This window comes from Mesoplodon bidens (assembly GCF_964165515.1).
Source record: "Mesoplodon bidens genome assembly, chromosome: X".
Classification (NCBI taxonomy): domain Eukaryota; kingdom Metazoa; phylum Chordata; class Mammalia; order Artiodactyla; family Ziphiidae; genus Mesoplodon; species Mesoplodon bidens.
Window position 1 is genome coordinate 104563659 of NC_138163.1, and position 15337 is coordinate 104578995.

At 62.9% G+C, this 15337-nt stretch overlaps 1 protein-coding gene across 21 annotated transcripts in view; it reads left to right on the plus strand.

Moving 5' to 3' along the window:
- Positions 1-15337, plus strand: part of BCOR (BCL6 corepressor) — an 86594-nt gene that overhangs the window by 30293 nt on the left and 40964 nt on the right. For 7 of the 21 annotated variants that reach the window (XM_081221529.1, XM_081221512.1, XM_081221524.1 and 4 more), the window contains exon 1: positions 11994-12772. The exons of 1 other annotated variant lie outside the window; for it this stretch is intronic. The gene's annotated coding sequence lies outside the window, so the exon portion shown is untranslated. 13 more of the 21 variants (XM_081221533.1, XM_081221515.1, XM_081221517.1 and 10 more) reach the window with 8 other exon arrangements.

Sequence of the window (15337 nt, forward strand, 5' to 3'; positions counted from 1 at the left end):
TGATAAATAATTTGACCTTACCTGAGAGTACTAAGTATTTACATGTGTCAAATACGAAATTACCCTGAATATCAGGGTCCCTAAAAAGGCAGCCTTCCTCTCCTGGCTGAATTCAATAAATGAAACGGGTTTAAATATCTCCTTTAGAGTGTGGAGAAAAGAGAGGGGCAGACACAAAAGAACGGGCCGGGGACCCGGCCGTCCCCGCCCTCCAGACTTCGCCTTGGCCTGGGGGCCCGGGACCCCTCCCCGGGAGCGCAAGGCGGGTGCCGGCCGCCCCCGCGTGCCCCGCGCGCCCTCTTCGCCCCCTCCTCCCGCGACGCCGCTGGAGTTTCTAAACATGGAGTTTCTACAGGAACTTTGCCAGGCCGAGCTCGCCGCCCTCCCGGGTCCCCGCAGCGGGATTCACCGAGTCGGCGGCGCCGCGCGGCCTCCCCGCCCCCACGCCTCCGGGGAGCCGCTGACCTGGCGGCCTCCAGCTCCGCAAAGCCGCTCCGCCAGGTTCATAACCCGAGAAGGCGCGGAACCTCCCGGGCCCTGCGCCCCCGCCCGACCCTGCCAGGGCCCCGGAGGGTGGCAGCTGGGCGCCCTCGGCGGGACCCAAGCCCAACCTGCCCGCCGGGCCTGTTTGTTGGCGGCCGCCTGAGCTTGGGGCCCGGGGCTCCGCGAGCTCTCCGCTCCCCGGACCGGGGCCGAGCCGCGGGGGTCGCCGAGGCAGCGGAGGGGCGCAGACCATGGAGGGCCCGGGCTGTGTGCATTGACCGCTCGCGCCGGGTTTTTGTTTTGTTTTGAAGCCGGGCGTGGGGGAGGGGCAGCACCTTGTCAATGAGAAATTTCCTGTTCGCAAGACTCTGCTTGCAGAGTTTCTGTCCTGCCCTTGAACTGACAAGTGGATCTCCGCAGCGCGAGCCCCCGAGAGTTCATCCAGCCGCGCCGGGTGCGCGCAGGGGTGGGGGCGGGGGCGCCCGCGCCGCGGCGCCGAGCCCCCGGGAGCCCGGCGGAGCGGGGCCGACGCCTGCCCTCCCGGTTCCCGGGCGCACCCGTGAGCGCCCAGCCGAGCGGTGACTAATCTGCGGCTCTGGGCCTCTTGGCGCGCAGCCCGGGCTCGCCTCCCTCCCCCTCGTTCCATCCCCCTCCCCGCCGGCCTCCCGGCCCCGCCGCGCCGAGCTCCGCGGAGAGAATCGCGCGGGCCGCCGCCGCCGCCGCCGTCGCGTTCCCGGGAGTGTGGGAAGCGGGTCGAGGCAGGCGGCTCCCGAGCCGTCTCTCCAGTCGCTCTTCTTCGACCCAGGCCCAAGTGTGCGTGTGTTTCCTTCCCCGTAAGCACTTTGATCAGCGTTTCCTCAGCGCCGCGGAGGAGCCAGGGCGAACCGGAGCTTTTAACCCCCTGCGTGCCGCCCCACGGTGGGCTCCGTGGGGAGGGTGCCGCTGGGAGATTAGTCGACACGGGGGCGATCGGTTTGGTTTGGCAAGCCAGTGTCTGGAGGAGCCCGACCGGATCCGAGGAGCTTGCCCAAGCGCGGCAGGCTCTCCTGGGGAGAGCAGGCCGCGAGGCCCGGGGCGGCTCGTTAATGTTCCAGCCTGCCCAGGGGCCGCACAGTAACCCGACCTGACTGGCGAGGCGAGGTGCGGGCTTGAAAGGCCCGGCAGGCGGAGGCTTCTGGAGGGGATCTGGAGGCCCCGGGGGGACCCACTTTCACGCACCCTGTCTGCTGGCGCGTGGACGGCTCCAAACCCGGCGTGGGGGCCTCGCTCTCGCTTCGCTGACTCGGCTCTGGCCGCCGCTCCCTCCCCTGGCCAGGCCTCGCCGGGGAGTTAATGATTGATTTACTGGCTCCGCGCGGCCGGCGCCCTCCCAGCTATTTGTCCAAGCTGAGGAGTTGCTGGAGAGCAGCGCAAAGGCCGGGAGCGCGGGGGTCGCCCGGGAAGGGAAGCTGCGCTGCTGACGGGAACGAGCGACCACTTGATTAGCCCCCACTGAGCGGCTCTAGCCGTGTCCGGGGCGAACCTGCTGGAGGCCCGGGCCGGGCGAAGGGAACATTGGGAAGCGCCACACGTAAACGGGTTGGCAGCTGGTGATTAGGCCGCCCAGTTTTATGAGTCATAATGGGTCGCCCGCCTGGCCCTCAGCCTTATAGCTGTGGACTCGGCGCGCAGGGGTCCAGGCGGTGGACCGTTTCGGGCCGTGCAGAGGGGGATGCTCTGTGGGGGCTGGGCTGCCGAAGGCGTTGCGCAGGATTTCCTCTCATTTCTCGCAGAAGGCAACACAAACACCCTAAATCAAACCGCTCCGACAACCGAGGGCTCCACACAGACACATCAATAAGAATTTCGCCTCCCGCGTTCGAACGCACTGAAACACTTGTCCTATTTTTATGCAAATGACACCACACAAATAGATCTCGCAGGCCCGGGAGTGGGGCGAGAGGAGGAGGGGCGCTGCCGCCCCAGCCTGGGGGCTGTGAAGGGAGGAGGGAGTCCCAAGCCCGCACCCTGGGACCCGCGCCGGCTCGGGCACAGCGGGTCTGGTACTGGCCAGGCGGCCCGCCCCGCGCGCAGTGGCTCCCTGCCAGCGCCGCCAAGTCGGCCGCGTCCCCAGGCTGCCTGCAGAGGCGGATTAGGGAAGGAGCGAAGCGAGCCTGTGACTAATCGCGGGGCCTCGGACCGGAGCACCAAGGCCATGTGCGACTGACAGGATCGACACTAGCAGAGGACACGGCGACGCCTCGCTTAATTGCAGGCTTAAAAAATTGCCGCCTGAGCAGCTCCGGTGCGGAGCCACGGCATGCGCTCTGGGCTGGGGAGCGCGCCAGGGGGACCTGCGCTCTCGCCCGGGGGAGGGAGGTTTGGCGTCTCCTGGATCGAGGGACCCGGCCCTCCTGTCCGTTCCCCACTCTGCAATGTCCCCCCCACCCCGCTTGCGGACCGGGCTGTAGCTGAGCCGACCGGTAGAGTAAGATCCAGCTCCCAGGCCTAGGTTTCTGACCCTTTCCCCCGTGGGGCTCACGTTCCCCCTTCTCGCCATAGATCCTATAAAAGAGGCTATACAGTTGGAGGTGAGAGATTCCAACAAACCCTTAATATAAAAACCACACACGAGAACCACTTTCTTCTCTTCCCTCCCCTTCCTTCTCCATCGGCTGATACAAAGCCCCGAATGACTAAAGGGAGGGGAGAGGCAAGTCAAGACTTCAAGGAGCGAGGTCACCGAGTGCCAAAAACTCGGGGCCCACGGACACGCACCCTAGGCTCTTCACCCCTGGTCACAGTCCCTCTAGCCCAGACCTCCTTCCTGGAGCGCTGAGGCCTCTCAGGGGGAGAAGCGGGGAAGCGTTGGTAGGCCGACTGGCCTGTGTGTGAGAGGGGAGGGGGGAAGGCGGGGTGGCGGGGAACCCAGCGAGAGAAGTTTCCACCACGCTCTGGTCGGCTGCTGCCAAAATCCCCGGGCCCCTCCCCGCCCGCACCGCCTTCTGTTGCCACCACAAGTTTGGTTTAACGAGAGCTCGGGACAAAAGCAAACGTTTTCTATAGACCCCGAAAACAAAAGGGAAAGAGACGCGCGCGGCGGCCGAGAAGCGGCTGCTAGCGTAATGGTGCCGGGCGGACAGCAGAGCATTAGAACTGCAAAAGCCTCGCGGGCGGGAGGAAGTGCGAGGCGGGAGCGCGGGGAGGGCGGGCGGGCGGGCGGGGGAGGGGCGCTGCGCCATGTTTCCGTGTCACCCGCCGAGTCGCCGGCGCTGGGCTTGGCCGCCGGCTCCCGCCTGCCTCCGTAACAGCAGAAAGCGTGCGATTAGCAGCCAGACAGGCGGGGACTCCGGGCCCGCGGGGCCGCCGCACACGCCGCCCGCGGCCCGGCCCCGCGCCCCCCCCGCCCGCCGGGTAATCATCCTCCTCGCTGCAGCGCTGTGTGCACTCTCATTAGAGCAGGGAGGCTTTTCTCTGCGCACTCGCTCGGCTCCCGCTGGCAAAACAACGCCTTCCCCGGCCGGGCCCTGGGCCAGGAGCTCCGGGGAGGGCGGGACGGGGGAGGGGGGGGTGAGGCAGGGCAAGCGGCGCAGGTCATCTCGGCTGCCCGATCTCCTCTGGGCACACAGGAGATGGGGAGGGTCCATCGGCCCTGCCCACGCCGCGTGGCAAAGTCTGAACCCCGTACCAGTGCCGCCATGACCTACTCTTGTCCCCCGCCGGAGGCTAGAATGGGGGCCATGGGGAGATGAGTGTGTCTGGTTTGGAGAGCGGGGGCGGACACCGGGAAGACTCCCAAAACAGGTTTTGCCCCATCTATCTTGCGAACGACCTCCTGATGCCAGAAGCTGGATCCCAGGGGTGGCGGCCCTTCGACCCTCAGGGAGACCCGAGTCCCCGAGCTTCGGGCTTGATCGCACAGAAAGGGTGGGAGTTGGGGGCGGCCAGGGCGCGGCTGCGCCTGGCCCTGAGCTTCGGAGCCCCATTTTCTCCTCCGCGATCTCTGCACACAACAGTAGGCAGCCTCTCCCGGCACCACGCGCCCAGCTGCAGGGCCCGGGAGCAGGTGTTCCTGCCCGGCCGGAGTGGCGGCGCCGCGCCCCTCCTGTCCCAGCTGCCGGGGGGAGCCGCGCTGATGGCGGTAATAGAGGAAGGTCCCGCTGGACCTCGAGAAGGGTCCTCCGGGTTTAAATGGGGATGCCCCAGGGCGAGGGCGGCCGCCTGGGACTAGGAGGGATCGAAGGTGACGCGCGACCAGCCCTCGTCTGGAACAGCCCTAGGGGCCAGCGGAGGCCGCTCGGGGCGGCGCAAGGGCTTCCGGTCCCGGTGACTGCGGCGGCGGCGGCGGGGCGGCTGGGAAGTTCCCGGGGCGGCCGCGAGGAGCACCCTCCCCTGGCTGCCGCCGCCGCGCAGCTTTCGGAACGGCGCCCTAGAAGCCTCTCGGCGTCTGGCAGCGCCGCTCTCGGCCGGCGCGGGGATGGGGGCTGCGGGGTGGTCCGGACCCAGCCCCCCGCAGGGCGGGGGAAGGGGGGCCGGAGACCCCGCGGGAGCTGCGGCGCGCTTCCCTTCCCCCGCTCCTCGCCGCCGCCACCGCTGATATGGCGGGCACGTGAAGCGCAGCTCGGCGCCTCGGCGCCAGCCAGGGAGCGGCCTGCCCCGCCGGCTCAGCTTACCCGCGGGCCCAGGAACGCGGAACCGAGCCCGGCCGGGCCCCGCAGAGCCCGCGCCCCCGCCCCGCTCCCAGCTCGCCGCGGCCCCGCACCCCCTCCCCGCCCGCGCCTGGCCTTGGGGCCGCGCCAGACTGCTCGCCCGAGGGGAACTCAGGCTGACTAATGGGACGCGTGTGGGCCTTACGTGAGGCCCGGCTGTCAGCGGATGCCCGTTTGCTTGGCGCCTACGCCGGGGCCAGGCTTTTCGCGGAAGGGCGAGAGGAGGGGTTTCCCCGCTCGGCGGTTTCGGCTCCCCGGGGACTATCCGGCCGCGGCTAGCCCCGGGCTTTAGGTCGTGCCCGGAGAGGGCAGACTCGGTGTGCGCCCAGCGCCGAGTTGCGAACCCGGGATGGGGGGTGAAGAAGTGGGAGCTCGGGAGCTGTAAGCCGGAGGTGGGCGCAGAGGTTCATCAACTCAGCCTGGGGCGCCTGCCTTGATGTTTGCGATCTGGGGCCAGCGGCTGGGCTGGGGGGGATTTACAGGCCGCCCTGCGGGCCTGGAGTTCAATACCGAAACCTCCCTCAACAAATACATAGTCTTCCGGAAACCCCTTGGTGAGATTTTTGTGCGAGAAAAGAATTTTATAAGACTCCCCGAGAGTCCGGTTCGGCTGAGAGTTCTCGGGGTCCGGGGCGCATGACGCCTTTTCCTTCCTTTACAGGGGCCTGTAAAAATCAGCAGAGTTTCTTATTATTTCGCATTAACAACCGCTTCGTGTTGACATAGTTATATGATCCTCCCAAATATAACTACCTGTTTAGTTTTAACACACGAGCGCGATGGTGAAACACAAACAGCGATCAGGAACTCAGAGAAGGAAAACCCGGCTGCGAGCCTGGGGTTGGATGCAGGATAAATCCTCATCACGCATCCCTGGTTTTATTCAGCCTAATTACACTAGTAATCCTGCCCCCCACGAGAAAGCCTGAAACCCTGTAGTCGAGGTGCGACTTTTCCTGGGGAGCCCCGCGGATGGGGAGGGGTTGCTGGTGTAGAGAAGGTGAGTTTTAAATGTCAGTTCCAAATGAAAATGCTTTCCTTCAGCCTTTTTCTTTTTTTGATGCAGTTTTCGAAAGGAGCATTTTTGTGAGATAAGAAGTGACCGATCAAAATCGCTGAGGGGAGGTTGTAAGCAGCCGCTTTGCCTCAGCTTAGCGTTATCTTATCTTTCACACTTGCATGGCGGAAAAAAAAATTGGCTTATCTTTATCCCCACCCCCTTCTCGCCTTAATTGCTAAAAAACACTGGTGTGTTAAACGGGGAGGAAGGAGGTCTCTGGATTGTCAGTGGAAAGGGAAGATTCAAAAATGTGGGCGCCTGGGGGGAAGCCGGGGTAGTAGGGTTTATTCTTTCCCCCAGGCCTTTCTTTTTAGTACAACGTAGAAGGTCCAGTCCGGGGTGGAAGGCTCTATGGCAAGATTAAAAAAAAAAAAAAATCTGGGGATGGCCTTGGGTCGTGTGGCTTCCCTAGGCCTCACTTTCTCCGCGGTGCATTTACCAACCTCTTCTCCCCTTCGTCCCTCAGAAGCTAGCGGTGGGTCTCGGGTTGAGGCCTCTCACTCTGCCTTCATTCCTACCCCCCCCATACACGTCCCCCTTTTGGGGAGGGGGATGCAAGGCTGGGACGCGTGGCCTGCTGGAAATCATTAAAATATATGCGAGTGTCTGCAAACACACACTTTTAAATCATGGCGTTTCCCCTCCACGCTGGTATATTTAAACTCCAGAGCGAGCTGGATCTCCTCCCTCTCAGTCGTTTGTCTGTGTCACCGACAGGCCGCTAATGGCCGGGCTTCCAGGCGCTGTGCATTATGCATTAGCCTCCTCCCTCCGCCGCACACAGAAGGTTCTGTCAGGCCTCGCAAAACAAACCACCCTGCGCACCCCCCACCCCCCGCGCTCGCGGCCGGGGGCTGCGCGACTGCCAACGTACTGGAGACGCCGGGATGGGGGGAGCATCGCGGGCGAAGGCCGAGCAGATTGGACCCGGAGGGGGGAGGGGGAGGGGGGAGGGAGGGAGGGGGGGAAGTGCAGCGGATTAGGCCGTTTGGAATCCCCAGCCCTGCGCTAGCCCCAAGCTTTGCTCCTCCCTGGCTGACCTTCCCGGAGCAACCGCCCCGCGCCACTCACCTCTGCGTCCGACTTTGTGGTGGCCTCAGAGGTACTTAGGGACAGGCCAGCGCCGCGTTTTCATCTGCTGGGCGGTACTCCCTTCCTGCCCCGAGCGAGGGGCTGGCGGAGCCTTCCACATCCCTCCAGTCCCCGGGATAGTGCCCACGAAGGGGCTCAGGGTGGTGCGTGTCCGCAGGGGTCCCGCGGCCACCGAGGAGGGAAGCTGCAAATAAAACGGCTCGGGCGGAAGGCCGCCCTGCTGGGTCTGCGAGCGAGGAGTTGGTGTTCTCCGCCCCCTCTCCCCGCGGTTCCCACTCACTGACCCCGACTGGGTAAAATATGAGCTGGAGGCACCTCGCTAAATAAGCAGCCGGGGCGGGACGTGGCGTCTGAGTTTATCTACAGGAGCATCCAGCCCAGCTCGGTGGCTTCGAGGGCTCTTAAGCAGGGGCCAGGTGGGGCACAAGACGGGGCCTCCCCAAGCCGCCAGTATTTATGTTCATTCGGCTGACATTCGTCTACCCAGCAAGCCCCTCAGTGTCAGCGGTAGTTCACCCACCGATGCCTGGTCAGAGCCTGAAATCTAGCCCAGACCAGAAATTCTGAGAGGCAGTTGCTACTACCGTGTTGGGCCTGCCTTCTGGACCCTCCTCCCACAAACGCCCAGTAACCGTTCAAAGACTAGACAGAAAGAGCAACTGTCTTCAATCTGGAGACCCCTAAGTCTAGCAGACTCCTACCAGGGAAGGCAGCTACCTTTAGATGTTTCCAGATAAGTGAAATCCCTGGGACAAGGATGCCTTGTGCTTGGAAGATGGGCCAGTGGGTCTTCTAAGTGCCACTTGGTAAGCCCAGAGCTCTTTTACAAAGTGACCGGGGAAGACTGTTATTGTAGGTGTTTGTTTTTAAAAATAGTTAACATTAACAGGCTAGCTCACACTGTATAGAGTAAAAATGTATTCTCTGTAATCACACAAATCCCACCTATTCCAATAACCAGTGGCATAGACATGAGAACAGTCTCTGAAGAGTGTCATCGGGGCCTACAGAGCTTTATGACTTAGTTCCTGCAAGTATGTTACAAACAAACCCCACGCACCATGTTAGGGCCCCGGGGTCCCCCAAACACCAGGTAAGAACCGCACCACGGGATGCATGGCCTTTCCCCTAGGCCTTGGGTGGTGACTGAAGGTGTGGAAGAGGGCCTGGCAGACCTTACGCAGTCAGCCTGGCAGGAAAAGGGCGACCAGGCTCCAGGCCTGCTCCCCGGAAGTGCCAACCTGCTTGTCTCCAGTTGCAGAGGCTGGATAGAATCCGCAGCAGGAGAGTGCCCGAGAGCCATAGGTTATAACTGGGAGACCCTTCCCAGGGGACAAGAGGCAGGTGGGAGAGGAGTGGCCCTGCGGCTCAGTTGGAAGCACCTCGCCATTCTGTGCCTACTTCTTTATTTCTCCGCTGCCTGTGCGGCCTCCCCTCCCTTGCGCTCACTCGCTGGCTCTCTCCCGCCGCCGCCTCCTTTGCTTTCATTGAAATCCTCCCCTTGCTGAGTGCCGAGTGTAGCAGCCTGACCCCCAGGTCAGCTCCTGAGGGACTCGTGGGAGGGCAGGGGAGGAGGGAGCAGGAGTGGGCCCGCACAGGCTGCAGGCTCCACGGTGTCCCCACTCCCGGAGCCCCTTCCCAAGTGAGGACACAAGCCGGGACTGCCATTCCTGAGCTTTCTGCTTCTCCTCCCTGGAATAATGCCAACTAACTGGGCCAATAGGTGTAAACTCCCTCCCCCTCCTCCACCTTAGAGCACCTCAGGAAAAATCTCACATTTTAATCCCCAGTGAGTCATGAACCCCCTCCCCCCCACGTACATTCATGCCTCTTAGGACTGCCTTAATAAGATATTTTTTAAAGTCCCACAGAGTTGCAAAATATATCCCTCGGAGATGGAAGAGAAACCTTTTAATCCCACCAAGGATACCACGGAGGCAAGACTCCTTAAAAAGGGGTGTGTGTGTGCGCGCGCGCATGCTGCAAATTACGTCAAAGGCGAATTCACTGGTCTGTTTGTCTCCAGCATCAAATTTCTCCCACAGTCAGCCCTCCTCTGGCCCCTTCGCATTTACGGCACCGCCCCCCTCCCCAATTCATTTTAACTTTTAAAGTTAGACAAACAGGCCCCTTTGTCAGCAGCCCCGGGAGGCCACAGGACTCGGAGAGGCAGCAGAATCCGTGTTTTAACTTGGTTCCTGGATTTTCCAAAAGTTCTGGACGGTTACACGCAACTTTCAACTCCGGGAAAAGCCTGTGCCTGGGGGGAGAGTTGGGGAGGCATGGGAAGGGGAGAGAAGGTGGCCGGGCATGGGGCCAGGGTCTCTGCGGTGGCCTAACTGAGCCAGAAGAGCCTGGCACGGCTCCGCACTCACCCAGGCCAGCTCTCCCTCTCGGCCCACAGTGGCACAGCGGCCTCCTTGCCTGGAACCGCATTCAGAGTGTTTCCCCACAAATACCCGACTTCAGCCTTCCCGGTTATTTTAGATTTGTTTTGAATAAAAGGAGTTGCTTCAAAAAGAAATGTTGCTACAACACACAACCAGAGGCCTTTTCTCCAGCTGTGTCTGTAACTTGCATGCGTTCAGTCTAATAACTTTTAATGTCTGGCCCTAAAATGTCTTTATAAAAAATAGCTTTACAGCATAATAGTCCAGGTGTCTTTCTGCTTGTTACCGGAGATTAAAAAAATGTGTGGGTTAGCCTTCAGAGACATCCACCTCCAGAGAGACCAGGAAGAAAAAGGCGTACATTCCATTATGCAGGCACGGGTCCTGGAAGCCGTGGCGGCCCAGCAGGGCTGGGAACTGCTCACAGGGGCACTTGCCCGCCTGTCTTTTGCATCAGTTGTTTTAAGCAGCTCTGGAGCATGAAGATTTAATTCTGCCCGAAGTTTCGGGTTTCAAACGGTAGAGATGTTTCACTTCTGCTTTGAAAAGGGCTGTTTTTATAACTATGTACTGAGAACTAAAACAGAATAAATAAAATCGCACCTAACACCAGTCCTGCAGTCAGTATTAAGTCTAATTTTTTAAAGGGATCTGCTAGCTAGAGCTGATTTTGGCCTTGACCTTGACTTAGTAATCAACTTGAGATGCTTTTGATTATTTTTGGCATGGAGACACTCCAGGATATTTTAAAACTTTCCGTGTGGATTTACAAGCCACCTCCATTTCGGATTGATGTTCTCATCGAGCCTGCACCATCTTGTCCTTAGGCAGAAAGAGACTCCCCCACGTTCAGCATAAAAAGAGCCTATCCAGCAACGGAGTGGGGTCACCTTTTGCGGCGGTGTCCGGGCCCGGTTAGGCCGGAACACCCCTCCCCCGCTCCCACCCCTTCCCGCCCGCTTCACGAACTGGGGCTTCTCGGCTCGCCCTAGAGGCTCTGCGCTCTGGGGAGGCCGGAACCTCGCCTCTCCGCTTCCCCCTCTCGCCTGCCTGCCCCTGCCCTCCCCCCGCGCCCAGCGCCGCGCCGGGTGCGCTGGAGAAGCTCAATACGTGTCAATTGAATTGAACTGCTGCGGGCGCAGGCTGTACGCCGCCGCCGAGCTCCGATCAGCACGACGTTACCGAGTGGAAATTTATGGAGCGAACGGTGTAAGCCAAAAGTTGCTCCCTGCCAAGGAAAATAAAACGCGGGAGATAATCTCCCAAGGCAGGGGTGAGGGGCCAGGACAGACCCTCTAATCATCTGAGATGCAGACTGTGAAATGCCCGAGAACGGGGAGAAATTCTGGTGGATCTCCACTCCCCTACCGCCCCCACTCCCGCCTCCTTGTGCCCCACGGGCTGCCTCCTCCATCCCCCGCCTCTCCAAACAATTCCCACACAATCGAAACGTCCGGGGAACTCGGGCGCGGAGTTCGGGCGGAACGGCCACCGTTGCCCAAGGTAGTGTTTTCAGGTAGCTCTTGACACCGAAATGGTAAAGGGCTTCTCCGGGAGGAAGGGGGGACCCAGGGTGGGGATGGGCACCGACGCGCACTCGCCAGGCTCTGCTTGGTCTCGGAGGGGACGCACGACCGGGAGAGCGCAGCGCTGGTGGCGAGAGGAGGCAGCGGCGGCTGCCGCTGGGGTTTGACAGCTTTGGCTGAGCCGAGTGCTAGGCGCTTTATGGTAATTGCGGTCCTCCACTGGCCTTCTGGGTAGCGAGGGGAGTCTCGGCGCGCGGCTGGGAGAGCCGCCCCCCATCCCCTCGGCTCAGGATCAACGGGCCGCCCGCGCCGCCGCCGCCGCCCAAGTCGGTCTCTCGCTCGCCCAGGACGCGCGCCCGGGCGGGGTGTGCGCAGCCAACTCGGTCCAAGCGGGGGAGGGGAGGACAAGGGGCGAGGGGGACGCCACCCAAGTGGTCTGGGGTTCGGACCCAGATAGGCGAAACGCGCCGGGAATCGATGACGGCTGGGGAAACTCGGGCAAACCTTTCTTGGGGAATCACCCCTCCGACACCCCACCGCCCAGGCGCTGCAACGGAGGGTGAGCGGAGGCTGGGGGAGCTCAAACTTGCGAGAGCTGGAGGCGGCGGCGGGCGGGCGGCTGTCGCCCGAGCGCTGCGCCTGCGGGGGGAGGGGAGGCGGCTGCTGGGAGGGAGGGAGGGAGGGAGGGCGGGCGAGAGGGCGGAGGGAGAGGGAGGAGGAAGAGGAGGGAACCAGGGAGGGGGGACGCGTTGGGATCGCGGCGTGCGGCGGCAGACGGAGCTTGGGCTCCCAGCGGCGAGGTGAAGCAGAGCTACGCTCCTTGCTGAACGCGGACCGAGCTCGGCGGCAGCGGGGAAGACGCTCCGGAGCCCAGACCGCGACCGAGAGCGGGAGCAAGGCGGCAGCGGCGGCGGAGGGGGAGCCCGCGAGCTGCCGGGCGGGGAGCCCAAGCCGCGCTGTCGCCGCGCAGGGAAGACTTGGCCAACACACTCACACACACACATTCACACACCCAGCCCGAGCGGGCGCTCGCGGCTAATCGTCAACATGGCGCTGGGGCTCCTGCCCGAGCGCGGGCGGCAGCAGCGGCGACGCGAGAGCTGCTGAGCCCGGCCGAGCCCGGCCCAGCCGCCGGAGCCCGGAGGATCGCGCGGGGCTGTCGCCACCTGCCCGGAGGCTTTGAGCCCGCCCCGCCCTGCCCCGCCCCCACCCGGCCCAGAGCCCACCCCTCGGCGGGGCCGACCCCGAGGGCAGCCGGCTGGCAGCAGACGGCGAGGGAGGCGAGCGAGCGCGGCGCCGCGAGCGGGTTGCGGGCAGCGGGGGACGGCAAACTTTGCTGTTCGCCGCGCTTCCCCGGCCCGGCCCCTTCTCCCATCGCCAACGTCGCCACCCCACTTTCCTCCAACCCCGCACACCTCTCCCCACCCACCCCACCTCCCGTCGCTTCTCCTCGCCGCCTCGACTCTGCTCCGGGGAAAACTTCAAAGCGCCGGATCGCAGGCTCCCTGCTTACTCCCCGGCTGGGGATTTCAGGTCAGTGCCCGGAACACCTTTCCCCGCGGAGGCCGCGCGGGCTGGCGGGCGTGCGTGCGGCGGGCTGCAGTCGGCCCCCTCCCTCGGGGCCCAGACTAGCGGCGGGTGGCTCCTCTGACTCTCTCGCGTACCCCTCGAAGCTTGTGCCTCGCGCTTCACTTTGGCTGCTTTGCTCGCTTTCGTTTTTATTTCCTAGCTGTAAGTTATTAAAAATGCAGCCAACCTAAGCGGCCCGGCGTGGGCTTCGGGGAGGGAGGGGCGCGGCGGGGGGGGCTGCCGCCCCCCTGGGGGCTGGGAGGAGAGCAGGGAGTTCGCGGAGTGGAAGTTTGCAGGCAGTGTGTGCCTGTGTGCGCGGGAGCGCGGTCGTCGCTGAGCGCCGCGAGTCGGGCGGGGGGGCGGGGGGGTGAGCTGGGCTGGAAGCTGGGAAGCTCGGCTCGGCGTTAGCTCGCTAGCAGGAAGGGGAGGGCGGCGGGTTCCCGTCTGCTTTCTTTTTCGACTCGGGAAAGAACTGTAAAAACCCCCAGCCGCCGCTGCCTCGTCTCGCCTCTCCGGGGGCAGCTCGTTCTTGCTCGTGGAACGACGGCGTGTGCGTGCGCGAGGGTGTGTGTGGCGGGCGCCCCGGGCCGAGCCGAGCTCGACCTGCCGCCGCTGCCGTGCGACTCGGGAAGGGAGTCCCGGTTTTTTGTTTTTTTGGGTTTTTTTGGCTTGCTCCAAAGCGTGAATCACGTGGATTAAAAAAAAAATACTAGGAAATCGAGCAGAGCGAGGGGTTCCGACTCGGCCCGCCCGCCAGCCAGCCAGTCAGGTCAGACGCTTTGTTTTGTAAATGTTCTTTTAAAATTTTAACCTGCCACCCTGGTCCACCCCCACCTTCCCCGCGACGTCGTGGGGTTGGTTTTAAGTTGTGAGACCCCAGGGGTGGGGGTAGATCGTGCGGGGGTGGGGGCGGCGGCGGGCGGGGGGGCGAGACCTGGGTCCTCCTCTGGGTAGCGTGGAGTCTGGTGGAAAGCCCTGTAGGGCGTGTGCGAGTCTGCGGCCGGAGGAAGTTGGTCCCACTCGGAGGGCGTGCGGCGCAGAGGCTGAGGGCGAAGAGGAACTTGCGCACCCGGGCGCGATCCTCGGCCGAGGCGGGGAGGGCGAGGCGCCGCTGCGCCGCGGGGCCCGCGCTCGGAGCAGGCGGGCGGCTGCGCTGCAGAGCCTCCGCCAACTAGGGGGCTCGGGGCGGCGGCGACGTGCTCCTGCTGTTTACCAAGCAAGCCCCGGGGCGCCGTGTGCGGAGTAGGGCGGCTCGAGGCACGCGTGGTCCCGGCGGGCTTCCCGCCGCCTGCACTCTCGAGTGGGCACGTCCCCGGGTCCCTGAGACGGCTGAGCCTGGCCGCGTGTAGGCCGAAGCCGGGGCGAGGCTTAATTTGCAGTTAATGAATCTTTTCCAGAAAGTCCGCGATCTCCAGCTAGAGGCTGTGAGTGCCCGTGCGCGAGGGCGCGCGCCGCCGGCGTCTAAAGGGTTGGGGGGTTGGGGGGATGGAAGAGCGAAGGAGGGGGGAGGGTTATGTGTATTTAAAAACAAACCTTAAAAAAAGAAACCAGCGCGCTTCAAATAGGTATTCGTACAGCCTCCTGTGTCTAGAGTAGACAGCTCAGGGTTTTAGCTGGGTTTTTTTTGTTTGTTTTTTTCTTTTTTGAGAGAAGGCCAGAGGAGGGGTAGTGGTATTTGCTTCTAGGGGTAGTCTCTGGAGAAAAATCCTTAAAATGACTTGGGAATAAAAACGAGGAGGAAATGGCCCACCCCAGAAGGTGGTGGGTGGTGAACGCAGACAGACTTGGGTATTTCTAGCCATCTGACACTTCCTGTGGCACTGGAAACGGACACCGCGGGCCGAAATCAATCCTTACGAGGTGTTGGATTCGGTTTGGCCAACAGAATTGCTTGTGTGGAAGGCATTTTAATTGTCGGCCTCCGAGACTCCTGTACGTGGACACTTGGAAAATACATTTGCTTCTCGACCCTTCCCACTCCACCCCCGACCTGTTATCTGGTCTGGGCTTTGCAGTGTTGGTTCCCGTGTTTATTTTGGGCATGATTTCACCGCGAGGAGGAAGGGGGGAGATGGCGGTGATTAATATGCCGTCCAGGTTTAATCCGAGGCTGGCCTTTAGTGTGCGGGTTTACGCCGCCACTCACCGGGATTGCCTGGGGTAGTGGGGGGGGCGCCGGGTTCGGGCGCCAGGCGCTCCGCGGGCAGGTCGGGGTTGGGGCTCGGACGGCCCCAGCGCTGTCCTTTGAGGCGCTGTCACCAGTAGGTGACTGAGAGTTAATTAGGAAGTGTTCTCCGGATCAATGGGCCGCACAGCTCATTAGCGATTCTCTCCAGCCCTTTGCAGGGCCGGCCGGGCCTCTGCCTCCCACACAGGCCGGGGCCCCGCGGCCCGGGCTGCGGAGAGCGCCTCTGGGAAGTGGGGAGGGACGGGCAGCGAGGGGCGACCGGGAGGCGAGTGTAACTTCGCCGGGCGGCGCGTTGCGTGCGGCGCCTCGAGGCCCGCGCTGCCCGCTCTTTCTTCCTGCTC